General features: G+C 47.0%; 2 non-coding genes across 2 annotated transcripts; both read right to left on the bottom strand.

The window, feature by feature from the left end:
• Nucleotides 1-3693: 3693 nt before the first annotated feature.
• Nucleotides 3694-3764, bottom strand: TRNAG-GCC (transfer RNA glycine (anticodon GCC)). Its single transcript has one exon. It is a non-coding gene; the product is annotated as a tRNA-Gly (tRNA).
• A 10276-nt stretch (nucleotides 3765-14040) lies between these two features.
• On the bottom strand, nucleotides 14041-14111 carry TRNAG-GCC (transfer RNA glycine (anticodon GCC)). The gene has a single exon. It is a non-coding gene; the product is annotated as a tRNA-Gly (tRNA).
• Between the last annotated feature and the right edge of the window lie 5514 nt (nucleotides 14112-19625).

Here is a 19625-nt window from a genome sequence, read left to right as displayed (position 1 = left end):
GGTAGGTCGAACTCTAACATGCCCGATCCTTCTTTTTAATGATGTATCTCAGTCCCGGGCCGTAGTTACGAGTATAGTGGGTGCAGAAGTAGTAGTTGCACCCCGGTCGCAGTGCTAGAGAGGACCATCTGCCACAGATGTTTGTAGAAATGGTATATGGTCTGTGGAGATCCTGTGACAGATTTGCATTGGTTCTGCCTAGAACCCCACTGACATGTCTAAGTTGAAGAATATTCTCCAACCTTTAAAAAAAACCTTGTCCCAGGTTGGGAGTGGCATACAAAAATAAACCCTTCCACCATGCCTCTAATTCAGTGGTGCCAACCCAGTCCAAGCAGATGCAGTCCATGTTCAAACAGGGGGCAATGACTGTGGGCAACCTTAACCCATTTGGTTGCACAGGGCACCAGCCAACAGATTGCAGGGGAGGGCACCAGGCAGATGTAGGCTCGGGACTATAGCCCTCTTAGGTCAACTTGGCCAGATGATGCTTTTCCTTAATTTAGCAACTTCTTATGGAGCTACATGAATGATCTAGCTCTGCTCTGCCGCTCTAATGTTCCGAAGCACCGCTGTCCGTCAGTCGGTGCCCCTCAAAACAATCGCTTTCTTCTGCTACTGTATTTATGTATGACTTTGGTTCTGGTATTTATGTACCACGCTTGGTTCTGGTACTGTATTTATGTCCTAGGATTGATTCTGGTGCTGTATTTATGTACTAAGCTTGGTTCTGGTGCTTAATTTATGTTATCAGCTTGGTTCAGGTACAGTATTTATTCAATGAGCTGTTCTGGTGGGGGTATGCTGCTATTTTGCTGCTTACTGCAGAAGCAGAATACAGGCAGACTGCCTATCAGTGCAATAAATATAGCTTTTCCTCTTATGATGCGGGAGACGCCAAAAAACGTCTGCACAGGATGCCATCTAACCTACGGCAATGATTGCTTGCATGACAGCTGCAGCCAAGTCTGCATGAACGGCACACGACACAAGCCAGCGATTGGCTGCGGGCATGATGTAAGCAATGAACATGATGTCATCATTTCCTGTTTCAGTGGGGACCACAGCGGAGGGGACCGGATTGGGGCCCCAGGCACAGAGACACAGTGGAACGGTGAATAATGTTTTTTTTCATGCCATTCCAAGTGTTTTTAAAGGTCCGAAACCTTCTTAAAATTAGGTGAATTTTGAAAATCTACAAAGTGACCATCTAATGTTTTATTGGGTATTGAGCTTGACTTCGGCTTCTTGGTGGCAGTAGAGTTACAAGGTTTCTTCTACCCAAGACCTGTTGTGTTGACTCTCCACACAAGTGAATGGTAGGTGAGACTTGTTCCCAGGACCCAGAGGGATAGTAACATGGACCTGTTAATGAGCTCCACATGGTGTCACAACGTCTCCGGCCAACAGTGTCCTGAAGTGTGTCCAAGTCATGGTCCTCTCATCTGCATGTCTGAGGAAGCTTTGATCTCTCACAAAAGTGTTCCTGAGATGTGACTGTCAGAGATCCCTCTTCCCATCCTTATCATATCCATGCCTGCAAGGAAGGATCAGCAATAAGGAGAGAGGTGTAGGGTGACATCACAAGATCTGACATCACAAGATTTTACCTAGATAAGTTGGGATAAATCAGTTTTGATTGGTGCGGCTGATCAGCACAATCACTGGAGGCTGAACCTGATTCTGCAGCTCAGGGTGGTGGCAGCGCTGATCTGGAAACTAGATGACCATTGAAAAATCATTAAAGAGATGGTTTCAGAAAGACAACCCCTGTTATTATGACCTACGTACGAGCGCATATGGACATCAGGAGGCCTCATGCACACGGGCGGGTCGGAATCCGCATGCGGAATCCTGCAGTGGAATCCGGCCCTCGCAGCAGCGGCGTCCGCACATACAGATTGAAAAAAGAAAAGCAGGTATTGCGGATGGTCCACACGGCTCGCCGCCGCACATGCGCAATACACTTTTTTTTTTAACTCTTGCTTTTCCTAGGTCATCGCCTGCCGATGATGCAGAATCTGCAACCTTTCTGCAATGTCAATTGCAGAAGTGCCATGGATCAAATGGCTTCCATTGACTTCAACGGATGCCATCCACGCAGAATCCATGCAAAAATGGAGCATGCTGCGATTTTTCATCCATGAGCGGAAACTGTAATGAAGAACCACTTTTGCATAGCATGCTATGGGTGGTAGTTGCTGCAGAATCTGGATGCGGACACCCACTCCGGTTTCCACAATGCAAATCCGCCCGTGTGCAGGCGGCCTTTGGGTGAAAACCACACCCACCCTGACTTAAAAGCCTATTTAGCCTAAGGAGCTTCCGATGTGTTCTTTGCCACACATTGAGCGCGCACCTTCCATAGACTTCTATGGGGCCTTTGCGCAAATACGCTCGTATGAAGAGGCCCGCAAAGAACCCCATAGAAGTCTATGGTAGGTGCTCAAATGCACTCAATACGCATGCAATTGGGCAATATGCTGTACAAGTCCACGGGAACGAGAACACATATGGAACTCCTTAGGCTCAAAATCACAGTGGGGGGTGTCGTGTGCCCATGTGAACTGGCCATGCGATAACAAAAACGTGCAAAAGCGCATTGTTCTAGGTGCAAATGCGTTGCGTTCACGCTCATGTGTAGGGACCCTTAGGCTGGGTTCCCACACAGCGGTTTCCCAGCGGAAATCTCGCGATTTGGCTGCAGCGAAAAACCGCAAGATTTTTGCCTGAAAAGCGCTGCTTCAAAACCCGCGGCACTTAGAGGAGAGCGTGGCCACCGGAAAAGAAAAAATGGACATGCTGCGGCCGGCGAATCTTTGCCGCGCCAGATTCACCGGCTTTTGTGGACGAGATTTCTGAGAAATCTCGTCCACATGGCTGACTAACCGGATTAGCGGCCACAGGTGGATTTGCCGCGGCGAAATTCCCGGACGCGATTTCCGCAGCAAATCCGCCCTGTGTGAACCCAGCCTTAGGGTGGCTTCACACGGACATACGCATTTTTGCACGCAGCAGATGAACAGGTCCTGATTTAAATGGCTATTTCTCCTAATGAGTTACAGATGTGAATTGCGCAGCATATTGCGCATTTGTGCGTGCATTTGCGCACCTCCCCTTGATTTCTATGGGCGACCTTTGGTGCACCAAAGCAGGCCCTTTTTTTGTTCGCGCGGGAAAAGGAAATGTGAATGACCCCATTGAAATCAACGGGTTCTTTTCTCTGCGTATTGCGCACACAGATATGCCCGTGTGATGCCGCCCTCGGGCACGGGGCAATTATTAGGCATTCTCCTTTACATTTGTATTCATTCCACTATGAACTCCGCATCTGTCCTCTTCATTCCACGTCCATCTTGGACAGGAATATTCTTATACCTTTCTATGTATTTTTACTAATTAGTAATATTGCTCATTCTTCTTATTGTTCATTCCTTTTCTTCATTCTTTTTAGAACGTCCCCAAATTGGATTTTGCAGATGAATTTATTATAGTGATTTCCCTATAAAACAGCAGAAAGGATCTGTCGTCTGGAAGCTTCTTGTTTGGAAAGTGATGATGTGGCAGAAGGAGATGTATCTAAAGGGATCCTGATACAGCTGAACTCCTTGTATCCAGTCTACAAACCTCTATTATATGTATTATAGGACACTGGATGATGAGGGAGATGAACAAAAAGGAAAAAAGTAATCCTGCATTGGCCGGGAATCGAACCCGGGCCTCCCGCGTGGCAGGCGAGAATTCTACCACTGAACCACCAATGCTTGGATGTTTTTTAACTCCGTCTGAAAAGTTTTTGAAAAGTGATTATACTGCGTACGAGATAGTAAAGGTTAATAATTCTTATTGGAAGTAGTTTGAGCGCTGGGGCCTCCACAGACGAACAAATCTGTGTATATGCTGGCCGTAATGGAGAGTATTTGTACATGAACAAGGGTTATCCGCAGAGTCACCCTCCACCTTCATTTTTTTAAAACTAGCCATAGACTTCTATGGCAGCTTTCTGCATAACACACAGAGGGCAGGTCCTACTTTTGCTTGTGCGCAGGAAACACGCCCATAAGAACGCACCCATTGAAATCAAAAGGTTCGCTTTGTCATGTTTGCGAGCCCGAGTTTCACATGCGCAAAATCCTACACCAACACGTTCATCTCCTCACTGATGGGGAATCTGCGGACCTTTTCTCTCCATTGGTTTGCATCTCCAGCCTCGCTTCTACAGACCTCCCTGAAGTGTGACCAGAAGAGAGGATGATGGATTTTCCATGGGATCTATCATTAGGATATGTCATCCCATTATGATCGGCGATCGGGCCCTCCCTGACCGTGACAATGACGAGGTGATAGCGCTACTATAGCAGTGCATCCCCTTCACTGCTTTCCAGATGGTAGAGGGAAAACATAAAATGGGATATAGCGCTAAACTAGCGTTTCATTCTCAGGATTGGTGGGGAATCCCCGGGGTTGGATCTCCACTTACCATAAAGTGACACCATAGCCTAGTGATATGCCATCACCTTATAAGACAACAAGCCCATTTAAACCCTTCCTGCTCTGGGCCATAAATGAACAGCACGGCTGCCATGTTGCTCTCATGAACCGCTGTACACTGACAAGTATAATACACTGCACTACAGAAGTAGTGCAGTGTATTATATGAGCGATCAATCGATTGTATAATCAGTGAGGCAAAGATAAAATGTATGAAAAAGAAAGTAAACACCTAAAGCCCTTTACATATTAAACATGTGTTTATTCTAAAAACTGTTAAAAGTGCCAATAATAAACAAGTACTAATAACCGACACCGCCGTATCCGGGCTATAAAACTAACTTTAGCATGATTTATTTCACATGCGAACATTGTAAAAAAAAGACAAAAAACTAACTAAATAGCAATTGCTGTTTTTTGGTCCCCACATATCTAAATACTGACCAAAATATTGTATGGACCCCAAAATGATATCAATATTAATATTTCTTTAACCCCTTCCCTCCCCATGACGTAAGGGTACATCATGGGAGCGGGGTACTTCCCGCAAAATGACATACCCTTACGTCATAGGGATAGCGCGAGATCATGGCAGACCTTTTTTTAATGCTTTTTCTCATACTAGCATAAAAAAGGGGAAAAAAATTAAAATGGCACATATTTGGTATCGACGCGTCCGTAACGACGTGTACAATAAGTTGAATATGCTTTTTATTCTGCACGGCAAAAAGCGTTAAAAAAAACCGCAAAAAAACAGAGGCAAGATGCTAATTTTTAGCATTTTGCCTCTTAAAAAAATGCAATAAAAGTGATCAAAAAAGCCGTACATTCCTCAAAATGGCACCAATAAAAACTACAGTTCATCTCGCAAAAAATAAGCCCTCACAGAGCTCCGTGCATAGAAAATTAAAAAAGTTACAGGACTTTGAATGCAGCGATTTAGAAAAAAAAAGTTTTCCAAAAAAAGGGTTTTTTTTTGCAGAAAAGGGGAAAACCTAAAAAAAATATAAGAATTTTGGTATCGTTGTAACCGTACCGACCCGCAGAAAAAATGTATTGTGTCATTTATGCTGCATGATTAACGCTGTAAAAAAAAAAATCTATGGCAGAATTGATGCGTTTTCTCTCCCTGTTATCATAAACAAAAATAATAAAAGTTTTACAATATAGTTAATGTACCCAAAAGTGGCACCGATAAAAACTACAGTTCGCCACGCAAAAAACAAGCCCTCATACGGCCGCGTGGACAGAAAATTAAAAAAGTTATGGCTTTTGAAAAATGGAGATGAAAATCAGCCAAAAATCGTTGTGTCCTTAAGCCCAATATAGGCCATGTCCTTAAGGGGTTAAGTATAAATTTGGTCTCGCTGTAATCGTACTGCTCCGCAGAATAAAGGTAACATGTTACTCCTTCTGCAAAATTGAATACCGGTAGTTGTTTTCTTTCATCAAACCAGTGATAGTTAATAAAAAGTTAAAGGGGTTTTCTGGGAAGAATACTACTGATGACTTCCCCTTAGGATGGGTCATCAATAGTTGATCAACTGGGATCTGTAGCTCAGAACCCCGACCGATCAGCTGATTGTGCGCCCACTGACAGCACCGCAAATACACAGGGGTTGGAGCTGAAGCAGTGGAAGTCTCTGCTCCGACCTCTGTGTAGTGGCCGGCGCTTGTAACTGCAGGCATGGCTTTCATTGAAATCAACATGAGCCACGCCTGCAGTTACAAGCGCCAGCCACTAAACAGAAGTTGGAGCAAAGACTTCTGCTGTTTCCACTCCAACCTCTGTGTATTTGCGGCGCTGAGAACATGTGCCCACTCAGCTGATCGGTCGTGGTCCCGTGCGACGGACCCCAGCCGATTAACTATTGATGACCTATCCAGAGGATAGGTCATCAGTAGTATTCTCCCTGGAAACCCCCTTTAATTAATAAGTGATATGAACCCCAAAATGGTGGAATTGAAAATCATAACTCAACCTGCAAAAACAAACCTTTTTATGAGAACATCCAATGGTGGATTATAATAGGGGCTGTAGGGTTTACTGCCCTGGGTCTGATGCTACAGAGGGACCCCAGGCCGCCTAAGTTACCCCTACTGATAATGAAATGTAAAAGAGAAAAAGGTTATACTTACCAGTGCCGCTCCTCCGTCTCCTGCACCCCGCAGTCCACACTACTCACACAGAGTTCTTGGCAGAGCGATCCTCTGCCAGGAAGTGGCCTCAGTGATCACATGATTACTCTACCGGAGGTGAGCAGGCAAGCTGGTTGGGCAGCGCAGACAGGACAGGAACAGGAGGTGCAGCACAGGTGAGTATAACTTTTTTTTTTTACTCTGCACTGCTACTCAGGGGAGGGCACCAGTACCGAGTAGGGGGCCTATGAGCAGCACTGTTATTGAGTTAGGGAACTGGGGCCTATGAGGGCCACTGCTACTGAGAGGGGAACTGGGGCGTATATGGGGCATTGTGAGTGGTGACCTGTAAGAAGTATTATTACTGAGTGCAGCCTGTGAGGGGAAAAATTACTGAGTTATGGCCTATGTAAAGAATTATTACTGAGTTGGGGCCTATGTGAAGAATTATTACTGAGTTGGTGCCTATGTGGAGCATTTTTACCGACTTGGGGCCTATGTGGAGCATTATTTCCAAGTTGGGGCCTATATAGTGCATTATTACTGAGTTGGGGCCTATGTGGAGCATTATTACGGAGTTGGGGCATATGTAGAGCATTATTACTCAGTTGGGGACTAAGGAGCATTATTACTGAGTTGGAGCCTATATTGAGCATTATTATCACGTTAGGGCTTATATAGAGCATTATCACCGAGTTGGGGCCTATGTAGAACATTATTACTGAGTTGGAGTGTAGTGGCCCACTACATGCTTTTCTGGCCCCATCCATAATGTAATGTCATCCATGTATGTTTTATGTAGATGCTCTGTGCAAAACTATCTTGTCATTCTGTTATGTATATTGCACAGTGGCAGCAAATGAGAGGTTAATGTCTGCAAAAGTGTGAGCTGACTGTCTGTAAATGTATCAATTTATGTCCTGTCACGTGGTATTAGAGAGCTTATAAAAGTGAGTGTTTGTGAGCAGGAAAGTGTCCATGTCTTCTGCAGTCGTAGTCAAGAGGTCCAGCTACATGGGGGTACCTTTAGCCCTCATATAGTGAAGCATGGAAGAAGCGGAGAGGTTCCACAGAGTGTGTGTTCCCTTAAAGGGGTTGTCCAGCCATAAAGAATGCATTTGATTACTTCTGTTTGCCCATTTCAATGCCCATTTTTAATATACATTGTGCATTGAAAATTAGGCAAATAGAGGTTATTTACTTACCCTAAGGCCTCATGTCCACGGGCAAAAGAAGAATTAAAATCCGCAGCGGATTTTAACTCTTCTCCTGCCCGCGGATCCGCACCCCATAGGGATGCATTGACCACCCGCAGGTAGATAAATACCCGCGGATGGTCAATAAAAGGGAATTTTTTAAAAAATGGAGCATGTAAAAAAACGCGACATGTTCCATTTTCGTGCGGGTCTCCCGCGGGGACGGCTCCCGCAGTCTTCTATTAAGGCTTATGGAAGACTTCCGGATCCGTGGGAGACCTAAAATAAGAATAACTTACCCGCAGCGGGCCGGGCACGTCTTCTCTTCCTCACGGCCGGATCTTTCTTGCTTCGGCTCGGCGGATGTGCCCAGCGCATGCGCGCGGCACGCCGACGACGTGCCAAGTTCATCCACCGGCCGAAAAAGAAGATCCGGCCATGAGGAAGAGAAGACGTGCCGGTCCGCTGCGGGTGAGTTAATTCTTTTAAATTGTTATTTTAATGCCTCATGTCCGTGGGGCAGGAGGGACCCGCTACGGATTCTCCATGTAGAATCCGTAGCGGACCTGATTTTCCCTGTGGACATGAGGCCTTAGGGGTGCCCCTTCCCCCGGGGTGCCCCTCCCACCCCTTCCTGTTGCTTCTCCGGTCGTCCATGGTTACGACAAATCTTCTTCTCTTCTTGTCGGGCCGGCTCCAGGTCTTCACGGGTCGGGGACGAGCTTCTTCTCCTTCACGCATGCGCAGTACAGCTTCTTCTGCCGGGATTGCGCACTGCTTCAGGAAGCCCAGGTCAGCTTGCAGGGGACGCGCGGCCCCCCGCCGGCGCATGCACAGTACACTCCCTGGTTTTAGCTACCAAAGGGAGTGAGTGACTGCCTGCCGCTGCTGCTTCTACGAAAGCCACGGGAACAGGGCCGGAGCATCAGCTGAAGAGTAAGAATTTGAGGGGAGAAGGGGGAGCGTCGGGCTCTCACTGGTTGGTGGGGGTGGGGGGGAGAGGTGCCGGGCTCTCGCTGGTCGGGACGGGGGTGCGGGTGCATGCATGTCACTTAGCACGGGTAGGGGGGGGCGGCATTACACTGGTCTGGGGGGGGAGGTGCCATGCACCAGGCTGTCATTGGTCCTCAGGGGGGAGGGGGATTGGGGGATTGGGTGCTGGCATGTCATTGGTCTGGAGGGGGGAGGGGGGCGAGCTTTTGCTGGTCCTGTGGGTGGTGTCCCGGGCTGTCACTGGTCCTGCGGGTGGCAGGGAGGGGGGTTCTATCACATAGACTTGTCGCCAGGGGTGCTGTTACATAGATTTTTTGCAGTGCAGGTGCTGTCAGATAGACTTGTCGCCGTCGGGTGCTGTCACATAGACTTTTGGCCGTTGGGTGCTGTCACATAGACTTGTCGCCGTCGGGTGCTGTCACATAGACTTTTGGCCGTCGGGTGCTGACACATAGACTTGTCGCCATGGGCTGCTGTCACATAGACTTGTCGCCGTCGGGTGCTGTCACATAGACTTTTGGCCGTCGGGTGCTGACACATAGACTTGTCGCCGTCGGGTGCTGTCACATAGACTTTTGGCCGACGGGTGCTGTCACATAGACTTTGGGGGCACCGTGGGGGGGGGGCACTGTTGAGGGGGGACTATGGAGGGACGCTGTGGAGGGGGCGGAACTGGGGGGGCATGTGGAGGGGGGCACTGAGGGGGGGTACTTTGGGGGCACTGTGGTAGTGACATGAGGGAGGCACTGTGGGGTGGGGGCATGTGTAGGAGGGTACTGTGAAAGGGCACTGTGGAGGAGGTGGGCACTGTGGAGGCATGTGTGTGGGGGGGGCATGTTTTGTTTTACTTTCACTTTCAATTACTTTCAATAGCAGAGGATCGCGATCCTCTGCCATTGAAAGTAATGTTAGAGATCGCGATCTCCTGCTACTGCTGTGACAGCTGTAGCAGGAGATTCCTTCATCTCCCCAGCATGTCCCCTCATCACTGGACACTGGGACAATGATGTCACAATGATGACAATGATGTAACAATGATGTCACAGTGTCCAGTGATGAGGAGACATTCCGGGGAGATGAAGGAATCTCCCTCTGCAGCTGTCACAGCAGTAGCAGGAGATCGCACTGCTCTCCCTGCTCTCCCATTGCTTTGAATGGGGCCACACGGCTGCCGGCTCCATTGAAAGCAGTGAAGGGACTCCCGGAGGGGAAGAGCTATATCGGGTCATCACTCACAGCCCGATATCGCTCCCCCCATGACAGTGTGCGTCTCCATAATGAAGCCAGTCTTCCAGTCATGAGACCGTTGTCGTCGGGAGCGCGCACGCTGAGGAGAGAGAGGCAGCAGTGCATCATGGGAACTCCTCAGCGGCGCCATCTTTGAAAAATTCTTCAGGCCAGCTTTATAAAGGGAAGAAAAGGAATAGAAAGGTGAGCAGAATATCGGTTTTTATGTGTAAAGCTGTTGTGCGTGATGCTTTTACTCTACAGGGCATTAATGGGCAAAAAAAAATTTCAGTTTGGGCGGCGGGACAACCCCTTTAATGAAGAGAGAGTGAGCCCCCAAAGAGAGAGAGTGAGCAGTAAGTGAGTGCATCTTTCCAAGGGCTAGTGCAGAGGTACTCATCTACAATTGTTTCACGCCCGAGCGTCCTGAAGTCTGGGTCTGCTGAGTGGAGGTACGCATCTTTAATTGGTCACACACAGGCGCCCTGTAGTCTGGGCCTGCCGTGTGGAGGTACTCTAGTTTATCTAATTCCTGCACTTTCCAAATCTGTAATTTGTGCCTTGTGTATTGCTGAGTTACTCTATCACTGTCTGTGGCTCAACTATTTCCCTGCCGATGCTCATGCCAGTGGGAACGGTGGCATCACCCGTGCCAAACTCTGCACCTGTTCTACCGTTTATTGGGCATCCTTATGCCGGGGGTGCCCAGAAGAGACCTAGTGCTGCCCTGGCCTTGGCTGCATGGTTTCCTCTGGGAGGGAGCGTGGTAAGTGCCGACGTGACAAACCAGCATCTTGCCCTCCCCACTCCTCAACATATGCCATGTGTCGGGGGTCATCTTATGGGATGCTGCAGGAGCCTATGTGGAGCATTATTACTAGGTTGGGGCCTATTTGGGAGATTATTACTGAGTTGGGGGCATAAGGGGAGCTTTCTGCATAAATCGCAGTAAGGGCAAGTCCTGTCTTTTTGTATGAGACAAGCGCTTGTGAGAACGAACCCATGGAAATCAATGGCTCCGTTTTGTTACGTTTTATGTTTTATGCTTCACGTGTGCAAAAACCTGCGCAAACATGTTCGTCTGTATAAGCCCTGATACACATGGAGTGAACAGAACAGACGTACGATGCAGAGTGGATTGAAAACATATTTTATGTAAAATGATTGTAATAACATGTATATAGCGCCAGCATATTCCACATACACACCAAAAGACGTAACAGGGTCTAGGGTACTATACTTATATACAGAAGTGCTGTACGAGCCGCTCATGCGCCGTATTTGTGTATAAACAAGTAAGAAGTGCAATAGGATATATGAAGAATGAAGGGGGGGGCGTCATGTTTTTTGTGCACATAATATATACAGGCGCAATACACAAAGAATAGAACCCATTGAAGTCAGTGGGTTTGTTCTCATGAAAGTGTTTTGTGCACAAAAAAATAGGACCTGCTCTATCTCTCTGCGTATTTGCGCAGAAAAGGCGCCCATGAAGTCTATTAAAGGTTCGCAATGCGTGCTCAATAGCACAATACGCTGCATAATTCTGTGAAAAACAGAACACATCTGGACCTCGTTAGGCTAAAGAGGGTTTGGATTAGGGCTCCTGCAGACAAGCGTTAGAGCAAACACGCGTGCTTTTGAGCAATGAACGAGTCTTTTTGTGCGCGGAATGGCGTATATGTCTCTGGATTCTATTCTCTGCAGTTTAGTCAAGCGTATTTCTGCATGCGACAGCATGCGGTAACAGACCTGCGTGAAGGAGCCCTTAATGGTGACTCGGAATCGTCCTCTGCAGAATAGATGTGTTGTTTCTACAGGAATGAGTTGTTCGGAATGTATAGTGGTTATATTCCACATAACTAGAACCTTCCTGTACTTGATACTTTGGGAATGAATAGTATATATGTTGTTTTTTAGTGGAATGTACACATCTTCCATATAACTGGATGCCACAATGTTCCTGTGCTGATAGATGGGAATAGACAGGATACACATATAGTTTAGGGCAGCTCGAGACGACCACCTGTACAATTGTGTATGCTTCAGCGCAATGTATTTACGCCATGAAGATTTGAGCGCGTATCCACACATAGTACTATACTTTTTGCGCACGCAGGACCTGGTCACATGCTTGTGACATCCCCGCACGCATGTGGTGAAGATGACCTACGATACCCTGATTTTAAAGGCTATTTAGCCTAATGAGGTCCAGATGTGTTTTTTTTTTACCGAATGGTGCGCATTTTAAGTGTGTATTTGCGCACCTTCCATAGTCTTCTATGGGTCCCTTGCTGCATATTAGTGAAAACTTAAAGATTGCTTTTCTAAGTATGTCTTTGGGTTTCAAATTAGTTAGTTCATATAGGCCGAGCTCGGGAAATAGCTTCCACCACAACACAGTTGGACGTGATCAAAAGTTATTATCTTTATTAATTGACAGGCAGCAGTTTTTTTAGAGGTTCATGCTTTGATTACAATAATTCAAATTTATTATAATTCATTTATTACCATTGGTTGATAAAACATAAACACAATATGAATATGCAGGATAAGGAATTTAACATCTAAAATGCCAAACAAATAAAGCCCAGGCGCAGTAGAATCCTACATGATTAGCTTCTCAGAATAGTAAACAATAAGTTGTTTAGAGAGAATATTTTGGAACATGTTAAGCACGAGGATCATGTCATCTTGACCCGCCTCAGTCTGAATGCTACATAGCTATCTCCTGCAGCTCTGGCCTCGGTTATTTACTCAAGGCTTTTAAAGTAACTATTTAATACCTATAAATTACAGAAAAGGAAGACATAAACAGACAAATAAAAAATATCCCAGAAAGCGGCCATATATTCACTGATATACTGATACAAGGGGGCAGGTAAAAACACCACATCCCAAACACGCAGACAGCAATACTACTGTATGGAGGAGCATTTGCATAGGTGAACATACTGATGAACAACCACTTACACACCTCTCTTATACCGAGGGGGGGGGGGCAGCTGTTTAGCACTATTCTTGCACAAAAAGACATATACAGGGTGCCAGGCCACATGGTACATGCAGTGCAATACACAAGCTCACAATCCGCGTAAAGGGTCCTTGTTCACTTGTAAGTCCCTACACTAACATCAATCAAAATCACAGAAAAGGGAAATATAAACAGACAAAAAAATCCCAGAAAGCAGCCATATACTTACCAATGTACTGATACAAAAGGGCAGGTAGGAGCACCACATCCCTAAACATGCAGACAGCGGACTACTATATGGAGGAGCCACCGCACAGGTGAAGGTACTGATGAACAACCACTCACATATATATGCCTTTTTTGTATAGAACTAAGTAGCCGACCCCCAATATAAGGAAGGTGTGTGAGTGGTTGTTCATCAGTACCTTCATCTGTGTGGTGGCTCCTCCATGAATCGGTCTGTCTGTCTGCATATTTGGGATGTGGTGTATATACCTGCCCTCTTGTATCAGTGAGTATATGGCCACTTTCTGTGGTTTCATTGACATCAATGGGCGCTATTCTCTGTGCTTGCACGCAAATACAGTTGTTTGTAGAAGCCCTTAGAGTGGTAAGCAGACATTCTCCATACACGCAGGCTGTGTCCGATACGCCTGGACTGCTCGCCGTAAACATGCAGCTTAGATTTACTTATACAATTGTTTAGAAGGGAAATGTGTTTATTTCAGTAGTAACCGCACAAAATCGGTACATATTCCCTTTCTTTATTTTGTTTTGTATGTCCCCAAAATAGATTTATTATAGTGCTTTCCCTATAAAACAGCAGAAAGGATCCTTCGTCTAGAAGCATCTTGGCTAGAAAGTGATGATGTGGCAGAAAAAGATCTCTCTTAAGGGATCCTGAACAGCTGAACTGTCCCTGCTGAGCTCCTTGTATCCAGTCTACAAACATCTATAATATGTATTACAGGACACTGGATGATGAGGGAAAGGAACAAAAACGGGGAAAAAAAATAATCCTGCATTGGCCGGGAATCGAACCCGGGCCTCCCGCGTGGCAGGCGAGAATTCTACCACTGAACCACCAATGCTTGGATGCTACAGTATGCTGCCGAAAAAGTTTTTAAAACTTTCGTAGACGTGAGTACAAAGGCCAGATGTGTGTGGTTTTTTTTCAAGGCATTGCGCAGCGTATTGAGCATTTACACTCATATCGACTACATATTTACGCACCTCCCGTACACTTCTATGGGGCCCTTGGTCTACAAATATGCAGGAGAATTATTTTTGAGAAATGCACACGCAAAACACTCTCTTGGGAACAAATCCATTGACATCCATGGCTTCTATTCTCTGCGCATTGACTATGATAACACCGGGATTCGGCTGAAAGAACACCGAACCCTGCAGTTAACACCTTATGTGCTGCGACCAATGTTCTCTTAATCCCACCAAAGCTAAGTTGAAGTTTCCCAAAAATTGAGTTATTCCGTATTTTTGCAGATTTAGGGCTCAAGCAGACGAACAAGTTCGCGCGGATTTTTTCACGCTTGAAAATTATGTGAGTATACCGCAATGAAACAAAGCAAGTTCATTAATTTTGTTCTCACACGCGTGTTTCTCGCATGCATTTCCTACGCGAGAAGAAAGATAGGACCTACCCTCTCTGCGTATTATGCAGAAAGCTGTCACAGAAGTCTATGGCAGGTTAAAAAAAAGTAAGAGAAGGGTGAGATTGGCAGACAACCCTTGGGTATTAGTGTATCTTGATGCCACCAGGAAGCTATGGGTTTGACAGGAGGAACGCCCGTCTCACCCCCAGCTCCCGAGTGGCTCAATAATACCGCTGCTGCCAGTGTTCTGTGTCCCTCGCTCCTCCCCACCTGCTTACCCCGAAGCCCCTGGCTGCTTGGTGTCCCCGCCGCTGTGCTGTCAACCTTACGGCACTGTGTTACTGCTTGGCGGAGCTCTGGACACTGACTCCTCCGCTGGGGCTTGCGGCGGGGCCGCAGCAGATGCTACGCGCCGATTTCTCCCGCTGCTGGATGAATGCCCGACGAAGCTCAGCTCACTCACTGCTCTGCTGGGGCTTATGGCAGTGGCGCTCCTCACGCTCCCCGCCGGTGCTGTGTGACTCCTGTGCTGGCCGTTTTTCCGCTGTGTCCCGCTGCTCCTGCTGCGCTATTTTCATGGGCTCAGCAGTCAGTGGGTCCACGGCTGTGGCTTCACCCCTGCATGCTCCGTCAGTGTCTCCTCTGCGGCCTCCAATTATATGAGCAGCGGAACAGCGCCAGGAGGCTGCAAAGGAAATAATGGCCAGTGGCGGAGGGGGATTTCTGTGGAGCCTACAGCCAACATTATCACCATGGCAGATGATGGCCACCCATTCTCCTGGGCAGCCAATCCTGGTTGGGGCATTGGTTGAGGGGCGTGTATCTTGACTCCACTCATTCTGCTGGTGGTGTCAAGATACACTAATACCCAACCCTTGTTCATGCGCAAATACGCTTCGTAGCGCCAAGCATATTTGTGCATACATTTGTAGGTCGGAGCCCTTAGGCTGTGAAGCAGTGCTGGGCTGTCGGTGGGTTAGATGGCACGCTGTGCAGAATGTCTTTTGACAACCACCCCATAAAAAATGCAATTTATATTGCAAAAATGTGCAGCTGTTGTTGTTAGCTGTTTAGTCATTCACGGTCTTCGGCGACCCTAAAGCTGAGTTCCCTCCATGTTTTGGGGTTTTGCACTTCTTCTTTCAGTTGTGTGATATCCATGCCAGTATCAGCTCTGACAGTATCAGCCATCGTGTCCTTTGGCGCCGGGTCTGCTTTTGCCACTGATCTGTCCAAGCATTACAGATTTTTCTAGTGACTCTGCTCACATTATATGGCCAAAATATGTGAGCCTGAGCCCGGTCATCTTGTCCTCCAGTGATATATTGGGTCTTATACAATTCAGGACTTCTCTGTTTGTTCCTCTCACCATCCAGGATATACGCAGCAGCTTTCGCCGGCACCACAGCTCAAACGCATTAATCCTCCTTCTACCAGCTTTTTTCGCAGTCCAGCTGTCACCTCCATACATGGCTATGCGGAATACGGTGGTCTGCACTATCCTGTGTTTAGTTGTATACCGACATCCCTACTTTTCCAGATTTTGTCCATGTTTAGCATCGCGCTTCGCCCCAATGTTATACTATGTTTTATCCCTGGCATAGATTCTCCAGCCTGCTCAATTTTTGAACTAAGGAAGATGAAGTCTCGTACGCATTCTATGACCTCATTGTTTATTTTGATTTGAATTTGGCCATTTTTTGTAATTGTCATAATTTTAGTCTTCTGTAGGCCTGTTTCACACGGTCTACAAAATCGCAACACGATGTATGTGAAGCCCATGGTTTCCAATGGGTTCTTTCAGACTACCAAACATTGCTCGTGTGAAAAAACCCATTGGAAAGCATGGGCTTCACATAAATGTGTTTTGTAGCCCGTGTGAAACAGGCCTTAAATTCAGGTAGAGGCCCAATTTTTGACTTTCAGTTTTAATCTTCCATATCAGCGGCTTCAGACCGACTTCTGTTTCTGCAGGTAGAGTTGTGTCATCCACATAACGGAGATAGTTGATGTTTCTGCCACCTATTCTCACCCCGGTTTCCAATTTGTCTAGGCCCATTTGTAGTGGCCCAGAGTAATAGGGCCCCTCCATAAAAGTGTGCATGCATTTATCTAACTGTATTGTCAGTGTCTTCTGTGTTGCATGATTGATGTGTATTGCATAGCTGCAGCACTGTAAGAGTTAACTGTCTGGTATGTGAGATATCTGTCTGGAAATTTATTTTTTGTTTGTCATGTGACCTTGTAAGATATATGTAGGTGCAAGGTGCATGAGTGGGTCCGTTTGTCGTTTTTGGGTCTTTGAGCTTGGGGCTTTTGGAAGGGAGACACACAGAGGCCTTCAGCTCTGTGTGGTCCGGAATGGAAGAGGCTGAGAGGAAGCCAAAGCCTACCCTGGCCTGCTTTACCCAGGAGATGCCAGTGTTACCCCTAAACACTGAAAGAGAGAAAGAGAGAGAGGATGAGGAGCCGCTATGCAGCGCACCTCTTTTTCCAAATGCGATTGATGATTGGTAGAGAGTTGGAGTGAAAGAAGAGTGTTGCCGGGATCAGGACCCACAGATAACAGGACTGTGGTTTCTCCTGCCTACCCGTGAATCCTCCCTGTAACACCACTTTGAGTTTTGCCCTGTTTTCCCTGCTGGCGTTTATTACTGAACTGTACCAAGTTATTGCAAGTAAACAAGCTTCACCGGTTTGGCTCTGAAAGTTAACTCCCTGTGTGTGGACTCTTTATTACCAACAACTGGATTCACCGCAGAGGATAGAACGATGGCGTCACACGTGACAAAAAGGACTAAGGTAATCCACCGCTGGGTTTCCCTATTTTCATAGCCTGCCCTCGACCCCTTGGACGTGTCCCTGGTTACCCTCCAAATGTGAGGCGGTAGAGCCACCGTGACAAGGCCCAAACTGTACCCTGCTGTCTCCTAGGCTGGGGCCCGCTCCTCGGATGCTACACATTTTCCACATGATCACTACTGCATATAGGTTAAACAGGAAGGGTGAGAGGATGCAGCCCTGTCAGACGCCTTTGCCGATCCCAACCAATCTGTGTCCCCATACTGTGTTCTCACAGTGGCTTCTTAAATGATATAAAGTGATTTTATTAGCTTGACTAGATGTACCAATACGCCCAGCTCTTGTAGGGCCTGCCATAGCTTGTCAAGGTCGACACAGTCAAAGGCCTTGCTGTAGTCTATGAAGCACATGTGGATATATTCCATGGTCCATTGCAGGTTTGCAATATGGCAGCGGGTGCCGCGTCCTTGACGGAATCCTGCCTGAGCATCAGGACGCGCCACTTCAACTACTGATCTCAGTCTTTCCTGTATAATTTTGAGAAGGATCTTGCGTGCATGCGGGATGAGGGGTATTGTTCGGTAGTTGGAGCAATTCTGGGAGTCACCTTTCTTTTGTAGAGGCATGAAGACAGATCTTTCCCAGTCCTGTGGCCATTGTGTGGATGCCCATACTGCCTGGCACACCGCTGTGATGGTCTTCACTGGTACTGGCAGCAATGGCTCTGCAGGTAGGTTATCTATGCCTGGTGCTTTACTTTTGGCTAGTTGTTTCATTGCCATAACCATATCAGACTCCATAATGGAGGCTCCAAGTCCACCGGCTGAACCTCATGTAATGGTCCAGGTATGTGGTTGTAGGCATATAGTTCCTCTGAGTATTCCCTCCCCCTATCCTTCATACTCTGTTGGTCATTCAGTTCCTTCCCATTTTTGCCTTTGATTGTGCTGTTGCGTGCCATTAAAGGTTTTCGGGCCATCTTGACCGGTGAGAATAGGCCTCACATATGGCCTTTCATGGCTTCTGCTTCGAGTTGTTTGCAACGCTCATTCCAGTCCATTTCCTTGTCTTTCCTTGCCGCTCGCTAAAAATCGGCATTTAGTTGCTGAACTTTGTCTTTGTTGCCGGCCGCTTTTGCTGCTCTTCTATCAATTATTCTGAGGGTTTGCTCGGACAACCAATTGTTTTTCCTGATTCTTATAGGTGAGATGCTTACTGACTGTTTCCGTAACTGTGGACTGTATATCGTGCTGTAGTTCCTCTGGATGCTTTTCTGATATGACAAGCAGTCCGAATTAGTTTGCTACCTCAATAGTGTATGATGGGGGGATTTTAGAGGTGTCGGATTTTCTCAATGCAGCACCTTTCTTAAAGGGGTTGTCCCGCGGCAGCAAGTGGGTCTATACACTTCTGTATGGCCATATTAATGCACTTTGTAATGTACATTGTGCATTAATTATGAGCCATACAGAAGTTATAAAAAGTTATTCACTTACCTGCTCCGTTGCTAGCGTCCTCGTCTCCATGGTTGCCGTCTAATTTTCGCCGTCTAATGGCCAAATTAGACGCGCTTGCGCAGTCCGGGTCTTCTTCTCTTCTCAATGGGGCTCCGTGTAGCTCCGTGTAGCTCCGCCCCGTCACGTGCCGATTCCAGCCAATCAGGAGGCTGGAATCGGCAATGGACCGCACAGAAGAGCTGCGGTCCACGGAGGAAGAAGATCCCGGCGGCCATCTTCAACCGGTAAGTATAGAAGTCACCGGAGCGCGGGGATTCAGGTAAGCGCTGTGCTGTTTTTTTTTTAAGTCCCTGCATCGGGGTTGTCTCGCGCCGAACGGGGGGGGTTGAAAAAAAAAAAAAAACTGTTTTGGCGCGGGACAACCCCTTTAATGCTACAGAATTTGATCTTGATCTTAGCTGCAAGGAGTCCATGATCAGTGCTGCAGTCGGCACCAGGAAAGGTTTTCATTGCAACGACTGATCTTCACCAACGATGATTGCACAGGATGTAATCAGTCTGATTTCTGTAGAGGCCATTGGGAGATGTCCACGTGTACAGTCGGCATTTGGGCATCCACGTGTTTGCTAGCCTGAGCCAATTTTCTTGGAAGAACTGTACCAGGCGATCACCGGCTTCATTTCTTTCACCAAGCCCGATTCTTCCTGTGATGGTTGCTTCTGGCTGGCTAACG

The sequence above is a fragment of the Eleutherodactylus coqui genome, chromosome 2, assembly GCF_035609145.1.
Source record: "Eleutherodactylus coqui strain aEleCoq1 chromosome 2, aEleCoq1.hap1, whole genome shotgun sequence".
In the NCBI taxonomy this organism is placed as follows: domain Eukaryota; kingdom Metazoa; phylum Chordata; class Amphibia; order Anura; family Eleutherodactylidae; genus Eleutherodactylus; species Eleutherodactylus coqui.
The sequence above is the reverse complement of the archived record's forward strand: the minus strand, read 5'-3'. Positions and strand labels throughout refer to the sequence as shown.